Below are 17332 nucleotides of genomic sequence, written 5' to 3'. Positions count from 1 at the left end.
TGTCATGTTAATACTGACATATGTTTCTTTACAAGTGGATATGGTTATTTAAGATCTACTGATAAACTTTATTGATTTCAAAGTTTGATTTAAAGGCCCAGTTTCCACTATCACAGTTATGTATGTTGCTTTAACTGCACATTAGTAGTACAGTACTGCATTAGACTTTGTTTTAAAAACTAGGATTGGTTCCATACCAGAACCTTGCAGGACATCAGAGTCTTAATACAGCACCTACATATTTGATTATCCTTACACAGATGACACCCAGCCTTTCACCTCAAAACTAAAGCTACATCCACAGTTTGTCATTTGTCCATAAAACAAAGTTTCCGTTGCAGTGCAGTCTTTTTCAACATGATATACAATAAACTGAATCGGAAATGTGCTGGCAGAATTGCATCACTGCACAAGGAGACTGCTTAAATGGATGATGACCAAATTCAAACTAAGTACGGTTTCAGAACTCTTTGATCACACCTTGCACACAAACTTCTTGCCAGAAGTACACACTAAACATACACTTTGTAAATGCTTCAAGAACGCTTACAAAGCCTGTATGTAAACACTTATGGTGGCAAACAGATCTACTGTAAGGGTGACACAAATTTACAGATTTTTGGCCCGTGATGAATCTATGCAGTGCAGCAATGTTTTAGCTTTCACAAGTTGCACACTGTTTAAAGCATTTATACTTTGGAATTGCATATAGTTAGCAATGGGGTATCTATGTCGATGAGTTTCTTTGTGTACTTTAAGCAGTCGCACCTAAGCTCAAGCAGATCATATTGGGGTTTAAGCTGCTGGAACTGACTCCAAACGCAGATTGGTCGAGTTTAATGAGAAAGACACACTACGACACTGGCACAACACTGGCTACACTGTGTTTATGTTACGGGTAAATGATGCAGCATATTATATCTGTCATTTTGTTGCACAGAACCAGTCTCTCTGTGCAAATTCTTGCTACTACCAACCAGACCAAGTGAAGATTGTAGCTGCATTTCAGATGAGATGCACATCAATACATACATAAATAAAGCTTAAGTCTGCTTGATGTATGCTTCAACATGGCTGAAAACATATGTTTCACCTGAGTTGTACGAGTCCACTTCAGTATGCACAGAAAAGGAAAGAGAGGTGAAAAACAGAAGAAAATAAAAGAAAACCACTGGTGTGTCTGTAAGTTTGGAGCCCAGTCAATGTGAGCTGCCACACATACAGCAGACACACTGTATGAGTCTGTGTGTGTTGATACAGCAACGCCTGTACTGTCAGTTGGGGAGCTTGACTGATGGCTGTTTTCAGCTAAAGAAACTGCAATATGAGGGAGAGCAAGAGAATCCCAGTGCTCCAACTTATCCACAGGTATGCCCTTAAATCAGCTGTTACAAACTGCTGCTGATACTTTGCACAGCAGTGACAACAATAATGGTAATACAAGTTTTCTGCTGTGGCAGTTCACTGTTTAAGGTTATGGAGACCACATTAGTGGTAATCAGAAAAATACCGCTTACCTTAATGTGATCCCGTATACAGCTACACAGACCATTACAACAACTCAGCCACCTAATATATCTACAAGCCCTCAGTCAGTGGCCGCCAACATTTGAATGACACTTCCGTGTTCAGGCAGAAATCACATCTACCCCGACTAAATTGACGTGGACTAGTTTTCCATATCAGAGGTTCTCTCCAGCAGTCAAGTATGTGTTTGTGTGTGTTTGTCTGTGTGTCTTTGTGTATGTGTGTGTGTGTGTGTGAGATCTCATTTCTGTATCGTTTCGGTGGTCTGACGCGTGCGTGGGACTCAAACCCACAGTGGAGAGTCAATCTGAGACATCTATTATGCACTTCATCAATCTTTTTGGACTCTTGACATTTCACTAGCTGAACAAATTGTCAGTTATCAAAACTCAATTTCAGAAATGACATGTCGAAATTCACTCCCCCGAACCCCTCCTCCACTCTTTACTCACTTCCCTCCTCCACCACCTCCACCATACACTCTCAGCATATATGTCCTTGCATTTACTTATATACACCAAACAAATTCCCATGCACGTGCACGCACACGAGGACAAATGAAGTTCATTTCTCACCCACCGCCCCCTCAACTTCATCCCACCTTTGCCGATTGCCTAAATGAGCTTAGCGACGGCAGTTTTGCATGCAAAGAGTTAACGGCGGTTGGAGTTAATCGCTCCTGGGCTACCGGCGTTCCTGTGAGCAGATAAGGCTGTTTATAAATTGATTTGGTTATGCTTCGTTGATAATAAAAGGAGCCGGGCTTTGTTTACTTAACAAAACACTCACACAGAGCACGCTGTATTTGGATTGCAGCTGTATGTGCGGCACATATGTGTATATCTGGGTAGGTGTAGAAAGAGATTTAAGGAAACTTGTGCGTTTGATTGAGAATGAGGACGACATAAAACAAAGGAGGAGGAGGAGGCCATCGGGGTGACAGGGTCAACCTTGAGGAAAGGATGTAGGGAGAAAATCATTAGCATAAAGTAAAGGTGAAAGCAGGCAACACTGAAGGGGGCCTAATCCTTGTTCACTCCCGTTAATGAAAGTCATCAGTCACATTCCTATGCATACTAATGACGTGCACAAGCGCAATGACACGGACCCAAAAATCTCTCACACGTGCACCTTCAGACATGCATGCTCCTGATGTAAAACAGCACTTTTGTATCTCATGCAAACAAACTCGCAGCCTGATGCCTTCTGCACATGACAGACTGTGTGACTCCTGTTTGTTTTTCCACAGATTAACATTTGAGGAACGCTTAATCTCAAAGACTAATCTTTAACCTGTGTCACCTGCTTCGTTTGGTGATGTCACCTAGTGTGTGATAAGCTTTTTTTACCCCCCGCTTTGTGAACACAACAAATACAGTGTTAGTGGCAATGACAAGCCTGAGGGAGGATTTAAATTGAGACTCATACCTGCGTTCCCATTTAGAATAAAGGTAGGAAAAAACATGCAAAAAATCAAGGATGCAAGACAAAGTTGTGTGTTGTAGAAAGAAAACTGCAAATGGTAAATAGCAATTTGCAAAAATGTGGCATTAGTTCCAAACTGTTTGCCAGTTTTATTATCTCTCCTAATCAGTTCTGATTAAAGACCAAGCTTCAGCAGCTCTTGTTTCTATTTCCAGGCTTTAGAAAATCTAAACCATGTTGGGTGATTTTCACCAATCAGATGAGATTGCATAAAGCGCCTTTCAGATATGCACTGCGTTCTGTTAATCTAATGGCAACTGAATGTTTCAGCTTCATACCACAATGCACAAACTGGTCACTTTTCAGAAAAATTGCCATAGCAATTTTACTGGGTACATTTCAACACTGAACACTGCACAAGTCTGAACTGCACATTGCCACATTAACAGATGGGTACTTCAAGTTGTGTGAAGCAAGTTAGGGTTGGCTTTTTCTACATATCAGCAACCAAAAACATCACAGAGAGAAAAAATTGTTTGTTGCAGTTTGGGTGCCGAAATCCCGAAACATTTTTCTTATTCATTTTGTTCCACAATTTCTTGTCTATTAGGTTACAAACTGACTTGTCCATACAAATAAAACTTTACCGTGGTAAAAACAGACCACTTAGATTAATGATACTCATGAATAATAAATGTAATCCTGTAATTTAGTTTGTTGCTTCCAGCCATTTAGGAATATTTTCTCTGACTTTATTTAATACCTGCAGCATCAGACAGCAGCAAGATCCATATGGGGGTCTCCTAAATATGAGTTGTGCATATGTATTTAATCTGTCTGAGTCAGGTTCAACTTGAAAGTCGCACTGTGTGCTTTTTTTTTTTTTTTGCTTAAGCTACAGTTAAATTATTTGTTACATAGCAGATATCCTCCATATTGCTCCATCCCAGCTGTCGACGTATTTTTATTTCACTGTTGCTAACGTAGAAGCATCATCATCACACATGGACAGAATTTTCAGTGCAGGAAATAAAATCTGCCTTTTAGTGAGACAACATTTTGTTAGAGCGTGTAGAGAGTGTTGACTTTTTAAAAGCAAACTCAAGGTCTAGCTTTTTACTCTGGCTCTTGATTGATTTTAACAATTTTATTTATTGCTATTTTCAAAACTATTTTTCTTCATTGGATTCTCTGTTTATTCACCAATTTGCATATATTATTCAATTTACTCCATCATTTATCAGTTCATTTTTCTTATTTTTTTTTCTTATTTTGCTTTTATGGACTTTGACTCATATCTTGTCTATTTTATCACTTCCTTCTTTTTATTGTCTGGTCTTGCTTTTTTCTGCCTCTGATGTTTCCTGCCTGTATGATTTTACTTATGATCGTGATCCTTCAGTTTCTCAATCCTGTTTTATTAAGTTCTTCATTTATAACATGATGTTGGGGGTTGTTTGTATTTTTTTATTCCTTTTACCTGCAAAGCAATCTGCATTACATTTAATTTGTATGAAAAGTGCTGAATAAAGAAAGTATGACTGATTAATTCAATAGGGAAATCATAAATAAACCAGGCTGTATTGGGAACGTTTGATTAGCTGGTATTAGTTTAGATTTCAGCTATAGTTTTTTTTATTGCATTTTTAAATGTTAAACATCTCACGTATTGTCTAATTTCACATCAATGACAAAAATCACTGTAGTTGGTTTGTCTGAATGAAACCGTGAGACCATGTTCACAAACCTCATGTCCGAAAAGGGTTTAAATCACAACATCCGTTAACTCAGAGTTGAAATCCTTGGTGAAGGCACAAAAATAATGCCGGCCTTTAGCTTAACTAGCTTTTCTTTGCCTTTCTCCGATTTCTGTTGCCTGCAACTTCAAGTTTTAGACCTACAGGCTACATTCTGAATGTTAACATAAGTTGGGTCAACAGCGTTTTTCGAACAAAACTTGTTAATGAGTCTGAAGGCCACAGCTGAGCCCAGCAAACATTATCTGTTTGGTTTCAAAGTGATCATAATTTGTTTTTGCACAGCTATAATTAGAAACACTTTAATTTGTCCTCCATTTTTAATTGCAGCACAACCAGTAGCCTCAAGCCACTGAACACGACGCAGCATCAGAGATACGCACAACCAGAGACGTGGCCCATATTCTCTCATAATTAAATGTAATCAGTTGTGTATGTACAAAATATGCTGATGACAACACACAGCCCTGGTTAAAGAAGAAGGTGACATCGGCAGTAACAGTAAATTACCGATAGAGGTCAACTTCAGCGGAGCAACAATGCTATTTTTTAAAGCTCACCGAGCTCCGGGGTTGAAGGAAATTACTGACACCACAAGCAGTTTTATTTATAAGGACATCAACCGTATGCAGTGGCATTGTTGAAAGTACCAAATTTAGATGGATCACACTGCCCCAAGAACCAAGCTAAAAACACCCCATCTGCAGCAGTGAAACATTTATCCTCCTTGGGGACTGGATAAAGAGTTACCCAGCGTTTCACTTTGTGTGGCGGCACACATATCTGGGGCATTTCTGATTCAGCGATTAAAACAAATGTTAATCCAGGAACAAGTAAAAAATATCAAATCCCATCAAACCTGAGGAGAAATAATGCTATAGTATTGCTAAACTGCATCATATTGAGCTCACTTTATATTGCATTGCACCATTAAAAATGCATCTGTATTCATGTTTCATTGGATCACATAGATATCTGATCATTTCAGAGGCACACCCTGGTGCTGTGTAAAAAAAAATTTAACTCTGAGCATTTTCTGGTTAAATACAGAGAGAAAGTGTGCAGGAGAAATGTGATGCATTTCTTCAGGGATGAACTGAGATGATTATAGCAGCTGCATATGAGGTGAACTCTATTTGGTGCTTTTCAATCTTCCTTCAAGCAGCGACAGTGTGAAATTTAATTTGGCGTTGCATCTGTCCATGTAACCTTGACAAGTTTTTGGAATCATTTGATTAGTCCGCACCACTCAAAATTTGTCTGCTGATTTAATGACATTACAGTTTCTTTCTTTTTTTTTTTAAAAAAAAAAAAAACAGCCATACCCACAGTGCTTCATGCCTGTTCAATCATGCTTACAGTAGGAGTGGAGATGCTTTATTTATTGAAGGAAATTTTGGTAAAGAAAGCTAAATAAATCTCAGTCAGATGAGGAAGAATTTCAATCTTGCACAACTGACCAACTACATCCCTTTACAACCTGACAGCAGCGCAAAGACACAGTGGTTTGTTATTTAGCTCATGTCAACTATATAGCGCAGCAAAATATATTTAATTTCCCTTTTGCTATTCTTGCAGCAGATTTATGTTTCCACTGAAAATATCCTGACCTTTTTGTGACACTCCCCATAGAAGCATTCCCCCTTTTTCCTTTTTTTATTTTTTACACTAAAAACCAGTTGCATGGGAGGTACAGTAGATTACAAGATCAGTGGCTCAGCTCAGGGGGACACTACTGGCTCAAGATTTATGATGATCAGGAAGCTCATCAGAGGACGAGAGGAGAAAGGGAAAAATAACAGAAGAAAACATTGACTGAGAGGAAAAGTTCCAATAATCATAAACATCCGGCTCGTATTCCCTGAACAGTAAGTCCTGTGCGGAGCTCATTAGCATTCAGCGGACCCACCAGATTACTCGGGGCACTCTGTAATTTGCAATAAAAAATAAAGATGACGCCAAAACAAAAACAAATCTGAGCTGATACAAATTAGGAGGAGCGCGCTTGGTTAGTCTGTCAAAGCAGTAAATTTCCCAGCTCCGTGTGGGAAAAAAAAAAACCCAGGTCGCTGGGCTCAAGCATAGGCGGGGGGAAATTAATGAGCTGTCTGTTTGTGTGACTTTATTCCCCTTGTATTTCCACCATTTTGCCTGGACAGCGTATCAATCTGCCTTTACGGTAATGATGCTTCGGTGCTGGAAATTATTGCATTAAAGTGATTGGGTTCATTTTGGTTGCGAAAAAGGGGGAAAGTTCCTCGGGACACCTCATCCTGCTGGGATGGAACTATTCGATTCCACGTAGTAAGCTTCTTCTTGACTCTTTTTGCGTGGTGAAAACAACATTTCTCATTCCTCTCTTAATATTAAAGAGTCGCCTTTTACTTCAGAGTTGTTATATGGGACGTTTATCACATCTCCACAGTCGGCCTCAGCTGGTTTATCGGCAGAACCAGTGATGTCACCCAATCCTGGGATGGTTTTAATGAAGCCAATCCTTTTCCCCGCTGCTCGTGAGGGTCTCTCAGCATGTAGGCTCCAGCTGCCGGCTGACACCCCGATAAGCCAGACCTCTCACTCCGACATCTCGCACTTCTCATGCTGACTCATCACTCGGCCCTTTCAGATTAAGAGAAAGGTCTGGTGGGTGTCGCCACATGGGGGGCTAAACGCCACCTGCCCGATCTCAAAAGCGACATAACCTCTGTTTACGCTGGTTGAAACATGCTGATATGGGAAGATACCCAATGGACCAAAATAGGTTAGGGAATGAAACGCTTGCTGATGCTGCACTAACGCGGCAGATGGGAAATGAAATTGTCGGCTCTTTCTGCTGTGTCCCTCTATCTTTCCACCCATCCATCCATCTAGTGATCTATCCTCCAGCAGCGGAGGAATGGAAGCCACCTGGAACTTTTAGGTCAGCTCTCACAGGGCATCACCCCGCATCCCTGAAGACTGTGACTTGGTTACAGAGTCGTAACCTGGAGCACGGCTCGCCTCCCTCGGTCAGCCGTGCTGCACACAGTGCAACACCGAGGAGGGACTGTCATGCTGGACACCTGTGTCCAACACTCTGCTTGTGTATGCATTAGTCAATTTTCTGATACTTGTAGCTGTGGGGGAACATGGCTGCCTCTCTCTCAGAGCTGCATTCTAACCTGCTAAGCTGTTGTTCTCATTTCTCTCCTCGTGTTTCACTTAAGGTTGATAAGACTGACATTATGGGTACTGTATAGCATTCAGAAAGGTTGTTAGCAAATTAGCCATAATGTCACTTGGTTTTTACAGAATTGTACAAAGCAGCAAAAATGAAGTGAACAATGACCTGCAGCAGCTTTTGCTTGAAGGGCTTTTCTGGTCACTTTGAGCAAAGGAACAAATTTGACATTATTTATTATCCCACTTTTGACAATCTTCAGCTTACTAGATACTTGGCTTTCTTCATCAGCTTGATGTTAATTATGTTGGTTTGTCGGTTGGTGCTGTGCAGGTAGCAGAGAGCAGCATTATTAGAGCTTACTCTTGCTGAAAACAATCATTCTGCTTTGCCTGGAAACAAGGTTGATGAGAACCCTCTAATGATACGACCACCTAAAATGGGCTAAAAGTCTCATACAAGGCCACCATTAATGACTATTTTTCTCTCTAACAAGCCATCCAGTTTCGCCAATATGTTGATTGATCTAAATGGTGAATATTCCTCCAAAAAAGTAAAATGACAACACAACCAGAAGTAAAAAGAAAAGAGAAATGGTAAAAAAGCAGTAGAACTCCAAATAAATCCCAGTTTCTATTGTGAGAAAGTTTGGTCTGTGTATCCAACAAGATGCAAAATGGACATAGTGGATATTTTACAGGCACAAAGCAGCTAAAACAACTCATTTTCTCCTTATTCTGTAGCTGTTCTCTGACTTTGCTTGTAGCTTTGAATTCTGCTTAGGTTCACGGTGAGTTTGTTTTCTAGTCACACTGTGGTGATAAAAATTTAAGTGGTGCAGCTCCAAAGTGACTGATGGTTAACATGCAGTCTTAACTGAACTTCTTTCAGTCACTATTTCATACTTATTCCACTGCTTGACAGCAGAAACCGCATAAATATCTAAGTGGGAACAGCTTTATTGCGAATTTGACCACGTTAAAATACAGTGCAAGTGAGCACAGCGAGTAGGAGAGAAGCAAACACGTGTCAAGTGTACCTGGATTGAAAAGCTATGTGTTTTTTCTTCAGATATTTGAGCATTTTGCTTCACTGCTGTGATTAATGTCCAGCTTTTGTGCAGTTTACAAACCATCTTACTGAGATAATTCCAAGTGCTTAAAAGCCTTGGGTCTTTGAAAACTTTCACAGTGGAAAAAGTCGTACTTTGCTACTGCCATTTTCTGTGAATGTAGTATATTGTGCACCTGATCAATGACTGAAGCTCAGAATAACCGATGCTGTGTTATGGAGAAATACAGAAATACATTTGCTATGACGAAGTGAAGTTATAAAAATAAGCATGTGTTGGTTAAAACCACTGATACGTCATAATATTATACCAGAAAATAACAGCAGCTCTTATCTTGCAGAGAGATAAATGTGAAGTTCAGGAGCAGGACCACACTGGAGACAGCCTTCCTGTCTCATCATATGTCTATAAATGTCCACCTGTCCTGCGCAGCTGTTTGTTCTGTGTCTCTTCTGACTCTTTCCTTTTTCTTTTAGGGTTTACCACCCAAGAAGCTGCAGCATCACACTCAAATTCACACTCAATAGATGTTTGCAACACAACAATGATGTGGTTTTGGCTTGTGAATGGGTGTTGGTCACTGATGTTAAGCAGTGATGCATTCCTGAATAGTCTGCTAATAGCATATTAGGTATACACAAATATAGTATCTTAATTTCCAGGTTACCTTTAACATAACGACCATGACATTATACCAAAAATGTAATTATTGGAGCTTTAATTGGTAATCTGGGACAATGATGATAATATAACAAATTTTGAATACAGTATTCAATTATCATGTATAAAAATAACACTATATGCTATTCTGACAGTGTGCATTCTTTTTAGAAATTGCCTGTTATCCGTTTCATTTATGTCCACACAGCTCTGACACGGAGCTGACTGAAACAGTTGGACAGCTCGTCCTGCCATTGTCACCTTCACATAAATCCCTGACATGGCTGTCTGGAGATATTTACAGACGGAGAAGGCATCAGGGGACGGCAAAGTGCTGAGATAAACCTCCCCCGCGCCCCCTCCATCCATTTTTATATCTGAACCCACAAATATAAACATATACATTCCTATTTGCCAAATCAGTATGGCGGCCGAGATGCATGGCTGGCGACAGGAGGAGGAGGAGATGCAAGAAATAATCAATCACAGCCAGAAACTGAAATAGCAACCCTAAACCTCAGTGGATATCCCAGCCTGTGTCTTCTGGCCTGAGAAACAGGACTGCAAAGATGCTTTCTATAGGGCCCTTGAGCAGCTCAAAGATTATGGGATGAGAAAAAACAAAAAAAAAAAGAAAATACCCTCCTCGTCTGTTCCCCAAGCTTGGCTGAGGTTCTTATTGCCAACTATGTATCCATTACTGCCTTCCTCTGGTGCCCTCGCATCAATACGGCCCAGAGAAAATCTGGTATGGCGGCACCTTCCATTGACAAAGCATGTCTGGGTGGGTCGATAGTGTATTAATATGGGACAATGGTGCTAGCCACGTGTGGCTCGCACCACTAGGCCATATCGGAGTCTCTAGCATGCCCAGGGGCTGTGTGAACGGCCTTGAGCTCCACCGGGGCAGTGGATGCTTCGTGTGGGTGTGTGTGTGTGGATACTAGTGTGTCTGTGCTCGGAGTGTTTTCAAACCCAGAAGTCCCAATAACTGACTACCAGACCAAAGAGGGAGAGACAGAACAAGGGAGAGAAAGCATGGTCCACTGCTAACAATGTTACTGTCTGCCCGGGAACACTACAGCAGAAGCATCCAACAGGGAAAATGACCTGCCTGTTCACCCTCGCTGGGTTCAGCAACAATTTTTGCATGAAAACAAGTTTTCTGGATACATGCACGAAGCAGCGGTGCGTTTTCCCCCGAAATGGTTTTTGTTGAAGTTCAGCAATGGTTTGTGAAACCTGAAACAAATAGGAGAGAAAGTCAAGTATTCCCAATTAACTGAAACACTATAACGTTACGACATGCCAACTGTTCAAAATATGACCAGCATTATAGGAGATCCTCAAAATTCCAGCCAATTTCACAGCAAAATCCTGAACACACAGAATATGGCCCATGTTGGTTTTAGCATTTTTATTTATGGGCCTGTCCCACCCCAGCTGTGAGAAACCATACAGCCATGTTCCGTCATCAGCAAGAGCTTGCTTTGGCCTAAATAGGTTTTGTCAGTTCAATCCATTTTGTAAATCTACATCACTGTGTTGGTATTAGATCAACATGCGGCCCTTTGTCACTTTTGTCCTTGCTTAATTTGGTTAAAAGGAAAGGGAGTAAATCATTTTTATCTCGAGGTCTGTGCAAATTGTGAGAAATCTGCATGTGTCTGATGCTGTGAATGCGCTTATGTAAATATCTGCATTTATTTATTACGTTTATCTTCTTCTCAAAGCGCTTACTTTCTTTGCTAGAAGATAATTTCCAGACAGCGCGGTCAAAAATTGCATGATGTAAACAAACAGACAACAGACTGCCGACACTCTAAACCACAACCATAAACACACATGTTCAGTCGCACACTTAAACGCCCTGTCCTGTGCATGCTTGCAGACACACACACGCACACACACACACACACGTGGTTTGGTGATTTACTAGTACAGATGAGGCCCTGGGAGTACCTCTGCCACCACAGCACTCAAATCAAAGCTGTCAACAGGGACCCTGGAGGAAGGTAGGAATCAGAAAATATCTCCTTGCTTTTCCTCCTCGCCATGACCTGTGTGTGTGGAGACCAGATGGCGTGAGTGCATATATCTTTTTCCCGTGTGTGTGTGTGTGTGTGTGTGTGTGTGTGTGTGTGTGTGTGTGTGTGTAGGTATGAGAAATGTTTGAAAAAGATGCGCAAAACCTATCAGCTGGCTATGTGGGAGATTGGCAGGGTGCCAGCGGAGCCCGATTCACCTTCTTCCCCTCCTCCTCTGCCTTGGCCATTATACCTTGGGAAATATACGCCTTTGGATGCATGGTGGCCAGAGGCTTGTTTACTTGCTAAACAACCTTGGTAGCTGAGTGGCATTTTCAGTGATGCGGCGAGGAAGATTGACTGTCTGCCGGCGCCGGGTGGGTGTCCACAGTCCCGGCACATTCTTTACTGTCCCTGCCAGGTTGCTTGCCTCCCACTACATACCAGCTCACCTCACCAACACACAGATGCCATTTGTGTACGTACACGTATGCAAATACACGTGCACGGACAGACGCACACGACTCACAATCCAGCCCTATTTTCATCCAAACGAATTGGCTGCTCCACACGTGCATGATATCTATCCCACCCCTGGATCCAATTTCCATGTTGATGAAAACTGAATTTACAGTATAAATGCATCTAAACATACTGGTGTGCGAGGTGTCTATTATAATACAGCTGATGAGTGATTGCACGGGCTTTACCATGCCATTATCACTGTAATCACTGTAATCATTTGACCCTCTTTTGGCTATTTCAGTAAACGTGCAGCCTTCATACCTGGCACTATCTCTGTGTGAAACGATGCAGGAATGACTCGGGGAACGGTGCAAATTGATTTAGGGAGGCAAGGGAGAAATGCCTGCCAGTTTGCTATCAAAGTTCATGCATTGTATTTACCCGAGCCCGATTACCTTAACAAGGCACATATATCACATAATTAATCCAGAAGATTACCATCAAAAATCCATAAACCAGTAACATGCTTCCTTGCGCTCTGCCATTAATTATATTTGTGGCACTGAAAAGAGGAGATTGAAAACAGAGAGACAAAAAAAAAGGGGAGATGCATGAGATAGAGAGGCAGCCACGGACGAAAAGGCATATGGCGTTTTTAATAATCATAATGATTGCGCTGTAATTCATCATATCATCAAAACAACTTTGCATTATTGATGTATTTTTATGGCATGAAGATTTAAGTCATAACTCAACCTGAAATATTCTGGTTCCACAAAAAAAAAACACGACAACATGCAGCACATACTTTGCTCATATTTTAAAAAATAATATAAAATCAACACTGACTCCATTACTGATGAATTTTGTCAGATTCTATGAAGTCCATCTCTGCTGATTGAGGTTTCAAGGCACAAGGGTCGATTTCTAAAGCCCATTATTTTTCTGACTGACTGATATAGACATTGTCAGCTAGACATTTAGGCCTCCAGGCATAGCTAGAGGATGGTACTGGGACCCGTTGCCTGACTTTGATTCCCCTTCAACCAACTTGCTCTTTTTTCCCCAGACATCCTTTTTTTTTTTTTTTTTTTTTTTTTAGTCCATCGACCGACTTTGTTGCATTTTTGTCTCTCAAGGTAGAAGTACTTTAAAATAATCGTACGTCTTGCAGAAAGTGTCTGCCGGTGTGTATCACATCTTTATCACTCTCTGTGTTGGGGCTGGGTTTTTTTTTGCCAGTCTTTGCCTGTGGCGTGTTCGACAAAAGAGAGAGCGTCCTGTCAAAAGGTCACAGCCTTGAGCACAAACAAGGAGACAAAGCGAGACAGAGAAGTCAAAATCTTCAATATCTGGAAGTGATTTTTATGACCTTAAACCATTTCTCGGTTTTATAGTCTTTGAATCTGATGCAACACGCCGAGATGACTAGTTTAATACATCATGATTCTAATCAGTATTCTCGGAATTTTGAGTTATGTCTTGCCAAATGTACATCCACTCTTTATCCTCCTCCTATATTCTTTCTTTCCCCTCTGTGAAGATCTCCACTCTGTCTTTCCATCTGATGCCAACATGTGACTTTTCGCCTTTATGTGCATCTCTTTTTCTTCTTCTCTCGTCTTCGCTCAGCGTCTCCCCTCCCTCATCTCTCTTCTTTCTGTGTGATGGTGATGGATGGGGCCTATGGATGAGTGGGCTGTGAGAGGGGCTGTGATGAAGACTGGCCTTGAAGGGAAGAAAGTGAAAGTAAGATGTGGGCGGGGCCACGTGAAAGAGAGGGAAAGTAGGGTATGCAGAAAGAAGGACGGAGAATGAAAAACACAGAGAGAGGAAGCAGAGATGAAATGAGAAAGGTGGGGAGAAGATGAGCCCTGCGGAAGTGAGTGAAGATGATGATGGGTGTAGGCCTCAGGGCTTTGCAGTGAAGGTCGGGGTGGTGAGCTGACCCTGGCCTGTGCCTGGAGCTCTACGCTGACAATAGATCTAGTCCTAAACACCATGTGATGAGGTGAAATGGAGTTGAAGAAGCTAAATATCTACATCTGAAGACCAGGCTTCCTAGATTTGCACCTTCGCTACTTTGGAAATGCCACATTGTTGACGTGTGACATGTCTACACAACAGACCCCCAGAGTATACCAACTGAAGAGGTGCAAATCGACAGGATATTCAATGAAATCATGCAAAAAGTCACATTGTGTGTGTGTGTCTTGTGCATCTTTTCTTGGCATTCCTAAGTTCCCAGTGTGTCAAAGCCACTGGTCCCTCAGGCAGTACACAACACAATGTGGTCCCTGGTGTTGGTGCCACCTGCATCAATTGTTGATGTCGATAAATGTATAGAAGTTTTCCCACTTTCAAACAGTGGCATAAGCAGGTTGGAGGTGGTAAGTTCCAAGATTCTCACCCAGGAGACTGAGCTTTGGTGCCTTGGATCTATATTTATTGTTGCAGAGCGGCTCAGAGGCTCAAACGCAGGGCAACAGACATTAATACTTTAAACACAATGATAATTCATCTAAAAGGAATAATTATATGCATTTATATGCAGGGAGCAGATAAAGGAAACAGGAAGTGATGATTGCTGAGAGTTGCAACTAGACAGGCTATGTATGAGGGTGACAACCATCGGCTGGAGGCCGAATTGTTAATGAACACGGAAAGCAACAACACAATACACTGTACCACTAGACAGATTAAATCATACGAGTAATATTTAAATATGAAGAGGACTGACTGTACCAGGACTTGGTACAACGAAGCTGGGAAAGCGGGACAGGCTGAACAAACACGCCTAGGGTGCCAACAGGAATAATATGATACAGGCTGCGAGGACAGAATTAATATCATACCAAAGCTACAAATGCACAGTTTTACTAAGCACAAGACCAGCTAAGAGAGGGGGAGTAACTTACCTGGCAACTGGGCAGGGAGAGGAGCTAAGGCAATATGGACGGAGTGTGGCGGGGCAAATGTGGCGTTGCAGCTGGATTGACGTCAGTAACCGGTGTAGGCAGGTGCAGAGGATAGCGAGATGATCCGGCTGGCCCAAGGCGGTGGCGTGCATTCCAGGAGACAGGTAAGCTGAGGCCAGCTCAGCCTAGGCAGGACTGGCAAGTGGAGCAGGCAAGCAAAGCAAGCAGGGGTGGCCACGGACCGCACAGAGGAGAAACACAGTTAGCACAAGAACTGTTACTGAGCAGAACACACAGAGTGGCTGGGTTGACTATCAGAGGATTATTCAGTGGTCCAGCATTGTGTAGTGGTTTGAGCCAGGCTTTTATGGAGCAGAGTGAGGTGTAGATGGACTGACCATTCCCTACTGCAGGTGTGCACACTCAGATAATTAGCCAATGATCTGCACCTGTAACATTCCACACACACCACACTCACTCTCACAGGAGGTAAAAGGGAAAGGAGAGGAAGAGGGAGGCTGCCAGCTAGCCGGAGGGCATGACATTTATTCACTTAGTCATATTATATTTCGCCACTTAAATGTAGTTTTCGCTCGCTGATTAATCAATCTGCAAGTGAAAATTGAGGCACCCAAACTACTCAGTTCAGTAGTTGCATGAAAAGAGAGAAGGTTAGCACTCTACTTGACAAGGATGGAATTGGCGCTTGTGGCAACAGACACATGGTTAAAGCTTTGCCAACTACTTCATGGCATCTTTAACCATGTTTTGGCAGTGGTGTCTAAACTACTGATCAAAAGGTTGGAAGTTCAAACCCCAGTGCTGCCAAGCTGCTACTGAGCCTTGGGCAAGGCCCTTAACCCTACATGCTCCTGCTTATCAAGTCTGACCCTACACTCTGACCTCAACTAGGACATGCAAAAAGCTAAGTTCACAGTGATGTCATGTATTTGTGCCAAATAAAGGCTTCTTACGTTTCAGAAAACACCACAGTTTGGGTCAACATACAGACTGTCATAATCTTATGCACATTTAAAAAGAAACTTCTCAGGCACAGAGTGACAGCATCAGCAGAAAACATTTTACTCTGGTCTCATGGTGTCCTTTTGACATTCAAGGCATTTACGTTCTATTTGATGATCCTACACGTCAAAAAAATTATGTTAAAAGGTACGCAATGAATTCTAATGTGATGCCAAGGGGTTCTGACAAAGCGACCATATGTGTTGCGAGTTGATAATGAGACCAGGCTCTCCACTTATTGGATTAAGTAGACTCAAGTGACCGTTAACAGTTTCAAGGCAAGGGTCACACTACAGACAAGACAGCTCTAAGTATCAGTATGCTACTTTTAGGATTTTTTTTTCAGATATCCAACTACAAAAGGCAGCAAGTCCACTGAACACTCTATAGAAGGTCACCAAATTACAAATGCAGTAAAGTTTGAGGCATTTCCTCTTTCTTTCATATGTATATTGACCAGAGATCCTCAAATGTAAAGACAATTATTATGAAAAAAAATTAATGAAAGACTTTAGCTGAGCCAATCAAATTATGATACACGTTTAAAAATGATTCAGACTTTAAAATTTGCTGCCGAATAAAACTTGAAATCATGACTTTATCCTCCTCATCTCATATATAATATTTCTCCCAAAGACTCAAGCTACAATGTTATTAGCTCTGATAAAAATCAGATGCCATGCTACTGTTGTAGCATCTGGTTTCGGTGATTTCAGTGTTCGTTTTTAATTTTGAAAATGAATTTTGAACAGTGACACTGTACTAGAATATGTGTCCCCTGCACTAGCCTACACTATACATGTGGATTTTATTACAGAAATACATAAAAAGGAAACAAACTCACAAAGACACCCAACACATTCTGTGTTTACCTCTTCTTCTGCCATGCACAGCCCCAGTAAGGACCGGAGATATTCCAACACAATGAATATCATCTGATTTGTACATGGCGCAGTGATGGAGAAGAATGCTTCAATACTGAATGAGCAAATCTGTTCGACTCAGCCATATATCTTTACAACCCATTGCATCCTACATATAAATGCAGGCATCTTGAGATGATGGCCTAATTGTAAAGGCCTGTGATTTTCTACAAGCATCATAAATATGGTGCATCCTATCCTCTCCACTTCCTACATGCATTCTATCACCAGGCAAGGAAATCAAGGATCCCACGAGAGACCCTAAAGGAGATCCATTTAGAGAGCAGTGGAGTGGTGCACTGGGAGGGTTTTGACCCCTTTCACCTTAAAGCCTGTGGGGACTGCAGGGGCTCACGTAGCCCTGTCACTGACAGG

At 41.7% G+C, this 17332-nt stretch overlaps 1 non-coding gene across 1 annotated transcript; it reads left to right on the top strand.

The window, feature by feature from the left end:
• Nucleotides 1-15660: 15660 nt before the first annotated feature.
• LOC111573599 (U6atac minor spliceosomal RNA) lies at nt 15661-15781 on the top strand. Its single transcript, XR_002746560.1, has one exon. It is a non-coding gene; the product is annotated as a U6atac minor spliceosomal RNA (small nuclear RNA).
• Nucleotides 15782-17332: the final 1551 nt, after the last annotated feature.

The sequence above is a fragment of the Amphiprion ocellaris genome, chromosome 23 (assembly GCF_022539595.1).
Source record: "Amphiprion ocellaris isolate individual 3 ecotype Okinawa chromosome 23, ASM2253959v1, whole genome shotgun sequence".
Taxonomy (NCBI): domain Eukaryota; kingdom Metazoa; phylum Chordata; class Actinopteri; family Pomacentridae; genus Amphiprion; species Amphiprion ocellaris.
Note: the sequence above shows the minus strand (reverse complement) of the source record. Positions and strands in the feature narration are given on the sequence as shown.